Genomic DNA, 14,800 nt, shown 5'->3' with positions numbered 1-14,800 from the left:
TGCAGCGTTGTCAGAGGGTCAGGATGGAGTGAGTGCAGCATTGTCAGAGCGTCAGTGTGGAGGGAGTGCAGCATTGTCAGAGGGTCAGTTTGGAGGGTGTGCAGCATTGTCAGAGGTTCAGTATGGAGGGAATCCAGCATTGTCAGAGGGTCAGTACGGAGGGAGCGCAGCATGGTCAGAGGGTCAGTACGGTGGGAGTGTAGCATTGCCAGAGGATCAGTATGGATGCAGTGCAGCATTGCCAGAGGATCAGTGTGGAGGGAGTGCAGCATTGTCACAGTGTCAGTGCGGAGGGAGTGCAGCATTGTCAGAGGGACAGTACGGAGTGAGTGCAGCATTGTCAGAGGGTCAGTGTGGAGGGAGTGCAGCATTGTCAGAGGGTCAGTGCGGAGGGAGTGCAGCATTGTCTGAGAATCAGTGTGGAGGAAGTGCAGTATTGTCAGAGGATCAGTGCGGAGGGAGTGCAGCATTGTCAGAGGATCAGTGTGGCGGGAGTGCAGCATTGTCAGAGGATCAGTGTGATGGGAGTGCAACATTGTCAGAGGATCAGTGTGGAGGGAGTGCAGCAATGTCAGAGGGTCAGTATGGAGCGAGTGCAGAATTGTCAGAGGGTCAGTATGGAGGGAGTGCAGCATTGTCGGAGGGTCAGTGTGATGGGAGTGCAGCATTGGCAAATGGTCAGTGTGGTGGGAGTGCAGCATTGTCAGAGGGTCAGTATGGAGGGAGTGCAGCATTGTCAGAGGGTCAGTATGGAGGGAGTGCAGCATTGTCAGAGAGTCAGGACGGAGGGATTGCTGCGCAGTGAGAGAGTCAGTAATGATGAAGTGCGCACTCACTGACGGTCAGTACTAATGGACGGCCATGCCGTCACATTGTCGCACTGTAAGAGAGTTACTACTGAGGGAGCGCTGAACTGTGAACGGGTTAGAACTGAGGGAGCACTGCACTCTGAGGGTATTAGTACTGAGGGATCACCGCGCTGTGAGGGGATCAGTATTGAGGGAGCACCACACTATGTGTTGGACAGTCAGTACCTGGTGATTGCTGCATTGCCAGAGGGTCTGTACTGAGAGAGTGATGAACACTCAAAGGGACATGACTGTGGGAGCGCTACACGGTCTGTGTGTCAGTTCTGAGGGAGTGTTGTTTCAGAGGGTCAGTACTGAGGGAGCGCTGCACTGCCAGAGAGTCAGTACGGAGGGAGTGCTGCACTGTCAGTGGGTCAGTACTGATGGAGAGCTGCACTGTCAGAGGGTCAGTACTGAGGGAACGCTGCACTGTCAGAGGGTCAGTACTGAGGGAATGCTGTTCTGTCAGAGGGCCACTATTGAGGGAATGCTGCACTGTCAGCGCATCAGTCTGGGGGATACCTGCATTGTAAGAGAGTCAGTACTGAGTGATTGCCACACTATCAGATGGGCTGAATGGCCTCATGTCTGCTCCCATGTCTTGTGGTCGAAGAGGAATATCTGAAATTGTTCAGTACATTTCTGCCTCTGCTTCCTATAGACCCTGCTCAGTAATGATTCCCACGTCCAGGTTCCAGAGACTGTGTTCTAACAGACAGTCTTCATTTGGTTACCACCCTCTTTTCCCAGGGATCAGGTTTTCGTTTCACATAACTGACCTGCCAGCTCAAAGGGCTATTTTCATGCTGCAGGGCTGAGGTTTATTCCTCAGCTTCCATGTGCTCATCCCAAATGAATGCCACTGCCTCACACTCAGCACAGTCGTGTGTTCCTTATTTCTGAGCTTCCCAATGCTAATCACATCCAGAATGACATCCCACACTCCTCCAAATCGTATCGCAGGCTATTTTCCTGGGAGCGAGGAGTGCTAAGAGAGGAAATAAAAATCTGACAGTACTTTACAGTGACATTAAGGGTGAATTGATAATGAGAAAAAGAGTAGGTTGTGGAACACAGTGAGAATTTGTGCATGGACCCAGAGGCTACAGTGAATGGATGCATTGTGTCAATGCTCATTGGGACAGGGTTGGTATGAAATCGTGGAGATGCTCTGTGATACAATTAAATGTATTAGCATATATAGAGAGAGATGGTTCTGAGTGGTCTGGCCTTCTTACAACCCAATAAATCTGCAAAGACCGTGGAAATGTATCTCAGTTTACCGAATGAGGTGATGGAGGAAGTAGCAGGGACACTTGCAAACATTTTCAAATCCCCTCTGGCCACAGGAGAGGTGTCGTCGGACTGACCATGTGGTCCTGTTATTCAAGAAGGAACATGGGATATACCAGGCAGCTCCAGGCCAGTCAGGCTAATATCGTGGGTGGGGCGTCTGCTGGAAGCAATTTTGGGAGATAGAATTAATCAGCATTTACAGAGACTGGAGTTCATGAAGAACAGTCAGAATGGTTGTGTTAAGGGGAGCTCATGTCTGACCAATGGGATTGCACTTTTTAAGGAGGTGACCAGGTGTGTAAATAAGGGGAATACATTCCTGTCGTCTTCTTGGAGGTCAGTAAGGCTTTTATCAGGACCCATACAGGAAACTGTTAGTGAACATAAAAGCTCAAGATCCAAGGAATTTGGCGAAGAATGCTGAGTGGCAGGAAGCAGAGAGTGATGGCCCAGTTAGAAATCTCTGTGTGTTCATGTCTCACTGTTGGGGTCTTGCTGATGTGGTTGATAGAAAAGATATAGATTTGAATGGTGGATGGTTAAGCAGTGGGTTCATGAATGATATGAAGATTGGTTGGGTGATAAATACTGAGGAGGATAGCCTTAGGTTACAGAAGGATGTAGATGGCCTTGTCAGATGGACCGATCAGTGACAACGGGTGAGGTGCCTGAAGATTGGAGGGTGATTAATGATGTGCCATTATTGAAGTAAGGCTGCAAGGAACAGCCATTGAACTATGGAGCTGTGAGCCTGATGGCAGTGGTGGGTAAGCTGTTGGAGGGCATTCTGAGAGACAACTTACATGCATTTGGAAAAGCAAGAATTGATTAGGGATGGTCAGCTTGGCTTTGTTTGTGGAAATGATGTGTCCAACTTGATAGAGCTTTTGAAGGGATGACCAAGGAAACAGATGAGAAGGTTTCACATGGGAGACTGACATAGTAAAAGGTTAGATGAGATGGCATCCAAGGAGAGAGGACAGCACGGTGCCCCAGTGGTTTGATTCTAACTCCCGGTGACTGTCTGTGTGGAGTTTACATATTCTCTCTGTATCTGTGCAGGTTCCCTCAGGGTGATCCAGTTTCCTCCCACCGCCCAAAGCTGCCATGGGAAATGCAGCATTACAGGGATAGAGTAGAGGATGTGAGTCTGGGTGCGATGCTGTTCAGACAGTCAGTGTGGAGCCAATGGACAGAATGGCTTGCTTCTACACTGTAGGAATTCTAAAATTAATCCAGAGAGACAAGTCATGTTCTGGGGACCTGGGCTCCAATCTTGGACAGGGGTGGATGTGGGTCCTTACAGTCTGAAGGGGTTTGAACACAGTCTGAGGGGGGGAGCTGGGCTGAGCCCTGAAGTGTTGAGGATGTGAATGTTTTGTGGAGCTACTGTCTGAGGGGCTTTGGGGGTTAAACACAACAAAGTGGTGCTTTCTTCGGTATTAAGGGAGCACTTTCTGAGGTACTGAGGAAGCAGTTTCTGAGGTATTGGAGGGAACTATCTGAGGTATTGAGGGAAAACCATCTGAGGTATTGAGGAAGCACTTTCTGAGGTACTGAGGGAGAACTAGCTGAGATATTGAGGGAGCACTTTCGGAGGTACTGAGGGAGCACTCTAAGAGGTAATGAGGGAGCACTATCTGAGGTATTGATGGAGCACTTTCTGAGGGACTTAGAGAGCACTTTCTGTGGTATTGGGGGAGCACTATCTGACGTATTGAGGGAGAATTATCTGAGGTATTGAGGGAGCACTTTCTGAGGTATTGAGGAAGCACTTTCAGAGGTATTGAGGGAGCACTATCTGAGGTACTGAGGGAGCACTTTCAGAGGTATTGAGGGAGCACTATCTGAGGTATTGAGGGAGAACTTTCTGAGGTATTGAGGGAGCACTATCTGAGGTACTGAGGGAGAACTATCTGAGATATTGATGGAGCAATTTCTGAGGGACTGAGGGAGCATTTGCAGAGGTATTGAGGGAGAACTATCTGAGGTACTGAGTGAGCACTTTCTGAGGTACTGAGGGAGCACTTTCTGAGGTACTGAGGGAGCACTTTCTGAGGTATTGAGGGAGCACTATCTGAGGTATTGAGTGAGAATTATCTGAGGCATTGAGGGAGCACTATCTGACGTATTGAGGGAGAATTATCTGAGTTATTGAGGGAGCACTTTCTGAGGTATTGAGGAAGCACTTTCAGAGGTATTGAGGGAGCACTATCTGAGGTACTGAGGGAGCACTTTCAGAGGTATTGAGGGAGCACTATCTGAGGTATTGAGGGAGAACTTTCTGAGGTATTGAGGGAGCACTATCTGAGGTACTGAGGGAGAACTATCTGAGATATTGATGGAGCACTTTCTGAGGGACTGAGTGAGCACTTACAGAGGTATTGAGGGAGAACTAGCTGAGGTACTGAGTGAGCACTTTCTGAGGTACTGAGGGAGCACTTTCTGAGGTATTGAGGGAGCGCTATCTGAGGTATTGAGGGAGAACTATCTGAGGTATTGAGGGAGAACTATCTGGGGTATTCAGGGAGAATTATCTGAGTTATTGAGGGAGAACTATCTGTGGTACTGATGGAGAACTATCTGAGGTATTGAGGGAGCACTATCTGAGGTACTGAGGGAGCACTTTCTGAGGTTCTGAGTGAGAACTATCTGAGATTCTGAGTGAGAACTATCTGAGGTACTGAGGGTGAACTATCTAAGGTATTGAAGGAGCACTATCTGAGGTACTGAGGGAGCACTATCTGAGGTATTGAGGGAGCACTATCTGGCGGTACAGAGTGCAGAGGGTAGAAAGGAATAGATGCAATTCCGTGATATTTTCCTCAGGGTCCCCGGGGCACTCTGGTGTCGTAATTTGAAATGGAAGCCACCCCCCATTTCAGAAGATCCAGATCATTTTACACAATCAGTGAAAAATAACAGCAGCATGTGTCTGAAACATGGTTTGGGGGAAAACTTTCATCAATCTATTGTTACTTGTTGCTTGGAGACGTTTTAGAAAAGCAGGCACCCAAACAGACTAAAGCTGTCGATGCAAGAGGTGGTGCACAGGATGATCCAACAAGTAACCTGTAGCTGCTGTCTGTCTCCCTGGAGCAGTCATCATGTGAGATCATTGTTCAGTCATCGGAGAAATCATTTCTCCATCAAAACCTCAACCATGCCTTTACAGCCCTGTGTGTGTGTATGTGTGTGTGAGAGAGAAACAGTCAGAGAGAGAGAGAGAGAGAGACTGTCCGTGTTTGTGTGTGTGAAAGAGTGGATGCATGTGTATCTCTGTGTGTGCGTGAGAGAGAAAGTGCATGTTCATGTGAGAGTGAGTGGCTGTGTGAGTGTTTGAGGGTGTGTGTGTCTCTGTGTGCATGTGTGAGTGAGGGTGTGTGTGAGAGAGTGTGTATGTGTGTATGTGTGTGTGTGAGTGTGCCTGTGTGTGAGAGAGTGTGTCTGTGTGTGAGAGAATGTGTCTGTGTGTCAAGTTGTGTGTGTGTCTGTGTGTCTATGTGTGTGTATGACAGTGTGTCTTGTGTGAGAGAGAGTGTGTATGTGTGTGTGAGAGAGTGTGTGTGTGTGTGTGCATGTGTGTGAGAGTGAGTGTGTCTGTGTGTGAGAGAGAGTGTGTGTGTCCATGTGTGTGTGAGAGAGAGAGAGTGTGTCGATGTGTATTTCAGGGAGTATGTGTCTGCGTGTGTATGTGTGTGTGAGAGAGAATGTAACTGTGTGTTTTTGTGTGTGTGAGAGAGAGTGTATGTGTGTGTGAGAGAGAGTGTCTCAGTGTGTGTGTGAGAGAGAGAGTGTGTCTATGTGTGTTTAAGGGAGCGTGTGTCTGCGTGTGTATGTGTGTGTGTGAGAGAGTAACTGTGTGTTTATGTGTGTGTGTGAGAGAGAGTGTCTGTGTGTGTTTGAGGGAGCGTGTGTCTGCGTGTGTATGTGTGTGGGAGAGAGAGTAACTGTGTGTTTATGTGTGTGTGAGAGAGAGTGTGTCTGTGTGTCTGTCTGTTTGTATGTGTGTGAGATACAGTGTGTGTGTGTGAGATACAGTGTGTGTGTGAGAGAGAGTGTGTCTGTGTGCGTGAGAGTGAGTGGGTGTGTGAGAGAGTGTGTGTGTAAATGAGAGAGCGTGTGTGTATGTGTGTGTGAGAGTGTGTCTGTGTGAGAGAGAGTGTGTGTCTGTGTGTGCGTGAGAGAGAGTGTCTGTGTGTGTGAGAGAGTGTGTCTGTGAGAGAGAGTGTGTCTGCGTGTATGTGTGAGAGAGCGTGTCCATGTGTGTATTTGAGGGAGCGTATGTCTGTGCATGTATGTGTGTGAGAGAGAAAGTGTGTGCTTGTGTGTGTATGTGTGTGAGAGAGAGTTGTGCCTGTGTGTATGTGTTTGTGAGAGTGTGTCTGTGTTTGTGTTTGAGGGAGTGTGTGTGTCTGTGTGTATGTGTGTGTGAGAGAGTGTGTGTATGTATGTGTGTGTATATGTGTGAGAGAGAGTTGTACCTGTGTGTATGTGTTTGTGAGAGTGTGTGTGTCTGTGTGTGTGTGTGTGTGTGTGTGTGTGTGTGTGTGTGTGAGTGTGTGTATGTATGTGTGTGTATGTAAACTAGCTAATCTTATTGGGTGCCCATAAATATAAAATCCAGCAGCTGTTTCAGGTGAATTAGTCCGTGTGTCTCCAAAGACACAAAAGCTGCAAGAGTGACTTAACTGGGGGAAAGACAGTGCTGTTCATTCCAGTGGGGATTCATCCAGTAAACCTTCCCCACACACTAACAACCCTCTGGCAATGTAGTGACTAGTCCTGCACACAGTGCTCCAGGTACAAACCAATGTAATGTCACCGTAGTCTTACCAGAGCATGGGACAGCTCCGTATTACAGAGCAGTGTCTAGTGGGGATTTAATCAGAGGGTCACCATGCCCCAGCTGAGGGGAGAGGTTGGGAAGGAGAGTCCTTCAGAGTAACTCTAGCTAGTGTGGTAAGCTAACTGCCCAGCCAACTGAGCTAACCAACCTCACTCCAGGGACGTGCCCTGTATAACCCAATCATAGCCAGCCTGCACCTCAATAGGAGCCAGAAGCAAGGCCATTCGGCCCCACCCTAACCCAGAAGGGAGAGCACGGGAAGCTGATGAAGGAAACAAGCCCCTCCCACCTGGCCATCTGAAATGGAGCTTGTGGACATGGCAGACCTGGCCTGCTGTTTGCTTCCCCGAGACTGGCCTGCTCCACCTTACAGTGAGAGACTGAGGGGAATCTCGAGGAGATTTCACTTCTCACTGAGAGGCTGCAACTCCAATCCAAATCAGGCTGGTTCCCTCCGAGACTCACGGAAGAGGGCAGCACTCTACAGATCAGGCCCTTGTGTCGCATAACCTCCAGTGTGGGGGCCAAGAGCAGGGAGGTAGTGTTAAGAACATAACACCATCCGAAATAGGAACAGGAGACCATCCAGCCCCTCGAGCCTGCTCTGGTATTCAAAAGGATCGTGGATGATTCAACATTTGATTTGGGAGCTGAAAATAGGACAATACAGAGACCGAGAATCAAATTATTCTGCCATGAGGAATCATCAGACTAAAGCACACACACACACGCACACACACACGCACACACACACACACACGAATTGTGGGATTCAGACCGTCTGTGGGAACGGGGAGAGACAAAGGAGCAAAAGAGACAAAGGAGCAAAATGCTAGAGAGGGATCTGATCCCACAGATTTCACTGCTTCCCTCTCTCTCTGCGGCACTCCTGTCTATTTTTGTGTTCCCAGTTCTCTCTCCCACATCTTTCCTTCAATCCCTATCTCTCAACATCCTTCACATCTCTGTCCTGTTTACATTTCCCAGTAGATTCCCTTCCTCCTTTGTCACCTCACCAGGTTTTTCAGGAATGCTTAATCATTCAGCCTTTCACAAAACTAACACCTTGCTCTTCTCTCTCTGCATCTGTCCCTCTGCTCTGTGGGATCTTGCTATTCCTGTCTGTACATCCTTCTAGCCACATCACAGCAGCCTCCACCACCACCCAATTCTCTCAGCTCTATCTCTCTGCTGTTGCAACTCCTCTCTCTCTCTCTCTCTGTCCTATATCTCTCCCTGGGATTTCTGTCTTGCTGTCTGCCTGAACTTCTCTCCCTCTCTTTCTCTCCCCATTTTCACATTGCATCTGTCTGACATTGTATTTCTCTTCCTGGAGTTTCAGTCTCTCTCTCTCTCCCTCTGTCTGTCTCTCTCCTGCTCTCTCTCAGTTCTTCTCACTTTCTCTCCCCCCCTCTGCCTGCCTGTCTTTCTTTTGTTCTCTCCCTCCCTCTCACTGTCTGTCCGTCCATCTTTCTTTCTCTTCTGTAGTTTCTCTCCCTCTTTCTCCATGGATCCTTCTGCTTTGTCCTAGTGACTGGGGGAAGGGGCATTGGGAAGAGTTTGCCTCAGTGCCTGGTCTCTCTCAGGTTTTACCCCCACTGCAGGGGAGGAACATGAAGTACTTTTCTGAGTGAGTCTGAAGTAGAGAAAAAAAGAGAGAAAGGGACAGTGACAAAAAGAGAAAGAGACATAGAGAGAGTTGAGATGGAGAAAGTGGAGAGAGAGAAACGGGCAGTAAGAGTCAGGGAGGCGGGGTGAGAAAAGGACAGAGTGATAGAGACAGGGAGAGAGAGAGAGTGAGAAGGACATATATTGAGGGAGAAGGACAGTGTGTGTACTTTGCGATGGTTTTAGAGTGGGATATTGCTGTGCATTACAGCAGTCAGTCAAAAGGTGAGTTAGAGTCTGCACTATGTCCTCCAGCCCAGGGGCTGTGAGTCTGCATGGGAAGGGGGAGAGTGAGAGACACGGAGGGAGTGGGACAGCCAGAGACAGGGGGAGGGTTTGATGGGGCTTCGGGGCTGGTGGAGAAAGGAGGGGCTGTTGCATAGAGAGATGAAGGGAGGGATAGCATGTGATGCAAAGTCTGAGACAGGGTGGAGAAGAGGTCTCCACACGAAGGATAGTCAATGAGGCCAGTCAGGGGCCAATCCTGAGGATCCCGAACCGGACCAGGATCATTTAATGGGGCAGGGGGATGATGGGCAGAAAGGACTCCATCTGTGATGCAAACCTTCTCTAATTCTTGGACTGGGATCTTACTGTACACTAAAACAGTCCCAGGCCAGTCAGTCAACCCAGACTCATTTACCAGTGTGAGAAAGTGAGGACTGCAGATGTTGGAGAGTCAGAGTTACAAAGTGTTGAGTTGGGGAAGCACAGGAGGTCAGGAAGGAGAGTCAATGGTTCAGGCCTGACCTGCTGGGCTTTTCCAGCTCCACACTTTTCCACTCACCTCCCTCTGCCCCAGGGAGTGGGGCTCACAGCAATGTTGGTGGGGGGAGCAAAATATTTAAGGGGGGCACAGTTCGTGAGGTAGGTATTTGTGAGGAAAGATATTTGGGGAAGGGCATAAATTTGGGAGGAGAGTGAAACTGCGGGGCAAAATATTTTTAGGGGATTCAAAATTAGGTGAGCACTTTCAGGTCTGAAATAAAGAAAAAGAGAAAGGGAGGGTGAGAAAAAGAGAGAGAGGTAGAGAGAGTGGGGATGGAGAAGGGGATGAGAGACAGACAGTGAGAGGGAGGGTGTGAGAGAAAGGCAGATTGAGAGAAAGAGACAGACAGGGAGAGAGAAGGACAAAGAGAGAAGGGGAAGTCAGACTGAGACAAACAGGCGTTGAAGCATGGACAGACTGAAGGGGTGGCACTCGGTATTCCAGTTGGTTTGGTGGAGACGTTGTTAGGGATACGCGTTCCCAGGGGACCTGCTGCCATTGACATTATGCTGATGGTATAAACATCTGGCTGCTGTCTGGCTTTTGTGGTTTGGGAGTATAACTTGTCCAATATACCCAGCATCTCTTGGCTGTCTATCTGTGTTTTAGCAAGGAGGCCGCAACATTTCACCCATTCCTCCTCCCCCACCCAGTCCTTTGAATGGAAAGAAGCTTATACAATGAATTACAAACCTAATTTAAAAAGCTGGTTATGTTTGTTGTCAGAGTAGCCTGATGTTTGAGCGAAAGCCATTTTGTACATTGGTCAAACCGATTGTCACATGGCTGATAAGTGATATCATAGAATCCCTACAGAGCAGAAACAGGCCCTTCAGCCCATCGAGTCTACAATGTACCTCTGAAGAGAATCCAACTCAGATCCATCCCCTGATGATATCCCTGAAACCCTGCATTTCCCATGGCTATTCCAGCTAACCTGAATATCCCTCGACACTATGGGCAATCTGTCAAAAATGTGCACCATTGAACAGTGGGAGAAAACCCATGCAGATGCAGGGAGAATGTACAAACTCCACACAGACAGTCGCTCAAGAGTGGAATCAAACCCAGGTCTCTGGTGCTGTGAGGTAACAGTGCTAACCACTGAGCGACTGTGGCACTCCTTACTGTTTCGACAAAACATATTCCGTTCTGAGAATCCATGCAGAATTGGGATGCATAGGCAACATCCAATGAGCAGAATAAATGCAAGGGAATGAGACCTGCTGGCTCAAACTCCTGGAATTCCCTCCCTAAGGACCTTGTGAGTCCACAACCTACAACAGCTCAAGGAGGCAGCTCACCACCAAAACCAGCTCCCGAGCAGCTACGGACAGGCAATCAATACTGGGCCCAGCCAGGAACACTCAAACGCTGCAAATGAATGAAACTGAGGTGATCACCCGGGGAGTTCCATCTACCTTCCAGCCCCTGGGGGTGTGTCCAGGTATTATTCACCATGATTGTACCCATCTGTTCCAGCCTGCAATCCTAACCACCAGTGTCCCGAGATATATCATGGTGAGTGCGGTTCGGACCACAGCTGATGTGAGAGGAGCCGAATTCGTTAATGGCAGGTGGTGGGAATGCCGTGGTATGGTCTGTTCTCTCACATTTACCTAAGTGTGGTCCCTGTCAATGTTCCCTCTATCTCCACAGCATGTGGAATGGAATCAGGATAATCCATCCAAATACCTTTTTAATATAATTCTGATACTTTCGACTTCAAAGATCCCCAGCCTAACTTTGTCACTTGGGATAATTGGAATTCCTCGCACCAAGCCCAGTGCCCCACCGAAAGTGTCCTTGCAGCTGTTACTAACCCAGCCCTTGGTGAGCTGCTGTCCCTCACAGTGAGACATGTTCGTGTGGGTGTTCTCCTGGAACAAAGATTTCCGCTGTTTGTCACTAATCCGGGATGGGACTTTTCTCGAGCAGTGAGGACCGCTGCCTTCATTTCATCATGGATGCCCCTCCCTCACTGTTGTCCCTCAGGGAGGGCTGAATGGCCTGGTGAACAAAGTCACATGGTGATTAATTTAGTTTGTTTGTCAGCATCCAGTCCGTGTATGACAGACTGTCGGTCTATCTCATCCAAAAATGTATCTGGGTTTGAGACAGGACCAAACAGAGTTGCCTTTTCGGTGCTGCCCACCAGCTGGGTGGCTGGAATGGCTATTGTGTACGGAGTGAGACCATCAGCTGTCTGACACTGGGTAACCACAGGATTCAATGGAATCTGGGTCCGTCTGTGGGTCAGGGCTGGGGGCAAAAGGTGCAGTTACCTGGGAGAAAGGCAGTGGGAGTACCCGTCTGTGGGCGGGTGTGGATGTGTCAGTGTGGGGCCTGTCGTTATCTCCCTGGGGAGGTAGAACACCAAAGGCACACATTATCCCATTCTGGGAGAAGCCCGGGTTCCCTTGGCAGTGTATTTGCTCCTGGCACCTCCTACTAGGGCCTGATGTGGGTTACTCTGTATTGCAGGTGTATAGGACCTATGCAACTGCTTGGAGCTCATACACTGTCCTTCCAGATTGTCAATGTAACCTGAGGCTGCCTCTCCATCCCCAGAGACCCCCCTTTCACTGGATTGGGCTCTTCCCAATTGTAACTGGAGTAATCCCATGTGGGTGAGATTTTCCTGCAACCTTCTGTCCTGCTCATTGTGTCGGAGACCTAGATCAGTCACAGCTTGTAGGTTTCCCTGGGGTGACTGAATCCCAGCTGCCTTATCCCAGTCGGGGGTCCTCCAGGCTATCGGCAGTGGAGTGAGATTTCCAGCTTCCTTCCCCAGTTCTCTATGGGCTTCTCACCACAGCTCCTGTACCAGGAATCCTTCACTGCAAGGCCAGACTGGCTTCCTGCCAAATTCTGCAGGACTGTTTCACATTTGTACTGGCTCGTGTTCGTCTTGCTTTAGCCGCTTCTGTGTTATGGGACACTTGGGTATGTTCATAGAGTCATAGAGTTCTACAGCATGGAGATAGGCTCTCCATCCACACTAACCCTGTTTCCCTGCACTGGGCCCATATCCTTCCAATATGTTCCTCTCCATGTATTTGTCTAAGTGCCTTTTAAATGTTATTTAATGATTCCTCCTCGACCACTTGCACTGGTAGTTCATTCCGTATGTGTCCCACCGTCTAGAGAAAAGGGTTGTCCCTCAGGTTCCCTTTTAATCTTTCCCCTTTCACCTTAAACTGATGCCCTTTCGTCCTCGATTCCCCAAGCCTTGGATAAAGACTGAGTGCATTCACCTTATCCATGCCTGCCATGATCTTATACACCTCTATCAGGAAATCTCCCCACCAACCCCCCACCACCACCACTGTCAGTCTCCGACACACGAAAGAAAATTTTCTAACTTGTCTCTCTATACCTGTCTAGTTGAGTTCTGGCAACATCCTTGTAAATTCCTTCTGCACTCTTTCCAGTTTAATAAGGTGGGCAAAACCGAACACAATATTCCAAGTGCAGCCTCACCAACATCCTGCACAACTACAACAGAACTTCCCAACTTTGATATTCCATGCCCTGACTGATGACGGGCCCAGTGTGCCAAAAGCCTTCTTCACTGCCCTGTCTCCCTGAGCTCAGAGAGCCGTGCACCTGGAATCCAAGGTCCCTCTGTCCCACCACACTCCTTCAGGCCCTACCATTCACCATGAAACCCCTATCTTGATGTGACTTTCCAAAATGCTCGATCTCGCCCTTGTCTGTATTAAACTCCATTTGCCATTTCTCAGCCCAATTCCCCAGCTGATCAAGGCCATGTTGCAATTGCTGAGAACCTTCCTCACTTATTGTAGTGTAACCTACAAACTTTCTAATCATGCCTTAAACATCCTCGTCCAAATAATTGATCTAGATAACAAACAGCAATGGGCCTAGCACTGACCAGCTCAGTTGCTCAGTGGCTCAGTGGTTAGCACTGCTACCCCACAGCACCGTGGATCTGCGTTCAATTCCAACCTCACAGGATGCTCTGCGTGGGTTAGATCCTGTTAGGGTTAGATTTCCTACAGTATGGAAACAGGCCATTTGGCCCAACAAATCCACACCGACCTGCCGAAGAGTAACCCACCCAGAGCCATTCTCCATACCCAATATTGACCCTTGACGAATGCACCAAGCACTATGGGCAATGTAGCCTGGCCAATTCATCTGACTTGCACATTTTGAATTGTGGGAGGAAACTGGAACACCCAGAGGAAACCCACGCAGACACAGGGAGAATGTGCAAACTCCACACAAACAGTCACCGGGGGCTGGGGTCGAACCCGGGTCTCTGGCGCTGTGAGGCAGCAGTACCAACCATTGAGCCACCATGCCACACCAACTGAGTTTGTATGTTCTCCCCGTAAATTGGCCATGCTCAATTGCCTATAGAGTTCATAGATGTGTACGTAAGTTGCGTTAGTCGGGGGTAAATGTAGAGTAATAGAGTAGGTGAAAGGGTTTGGGTATAATAATCTTCAGAGGGCCAGTGATATTGTTGGGCCGAAGGTCCTGTTTCCACAGAGGAGGGATTCTATGATTCTATGACCGCTGATGCACACCAAAAGTCACAGGCCTCCAGTCTGACTGTTACTCTCTGCTTCCTAAAATCAAGCCAATTGTGTACCCAGTTTGCCAACAGCCCCTGGATTTCTTGCGATCTAACTTTCCGGGGTGTGGGTGAGGGAGGGGGGTGGTGAGTGCAGAGTTGTGTAGGTATCACTATGGAAGGGGGTGATTGCAGTGGGTGTCGGGATCAGTCAGGAAGGGTGAGATTGCAGTTTTGGATAGGGATCAGTCAGGGAGGGGGTGAGTGCAGTGTTGGGTAGGGATCAGTCAGGGAGGGGGTGAGTGCAGTGTTGGGTAGGGATCAGTCAGGGAGGGGGTGAGTGCAGTGTTGTGTAGGGATCAGTCAGGGAGGGGGTGAGTGCAGTGATGGGTAGGGATCAGTCAGGGAGGGGGTGAGTGCAGTGTTGGGTAGGGATCAGTCAGGGAGGGGGTGAGTGCAGTGTTGGGTAGGGATCAGTCAGGGAGGGGGTGAGTGCAGTGTTGGTAGGGATCAGTCAGGGAGGGGGTGAGTGCAGTGTTGGGTAGCGATCTGAGATAGTCACAACCCTGGCCGTTTGCACAACGTGTTATTTAAAGAAACACTGACACAAACATTCAAAGAGGAGTTTGGAGATCATCACTTTTGCCAATGTGACCGTCCCAGATTATACAAAGACTGAAATCTCCCAAAATGATCACAGTGCCTTTGCGTTACATAGGAATTCATTGGAATGTGTAACAGGGTTGAGCAATGAAATGCTATTAGGCAGCCTCGAAACTTTTCTCCTGCTTGTGTTTTTGACACGTGCTACCCAGAATCTGCAT

Source organism: Chiloscyllium plagiosum, unplaced genomic scaffold (genome assembly GCF_037043375.1).
Source record: "Chiloscyllium plagiosum isolate Xiang-an unplaced genomic scaffold, Cpla_swu_hap1 HiC_scaffold_29, whole genome shotgun sequence".
Classification (NCBI taxonomy): Eukaryota; Metazoa; Chordata; class Chondrichthyes; order Orectolobiformes; family Hemiscylliidae; genus Chiloscyllium; species Chiloscyllium plagiosum.
The sequence above is the reverse complement of the archived record's forward strand: the minus strand, read 5'-3'. Positions refer to the sequence as shown.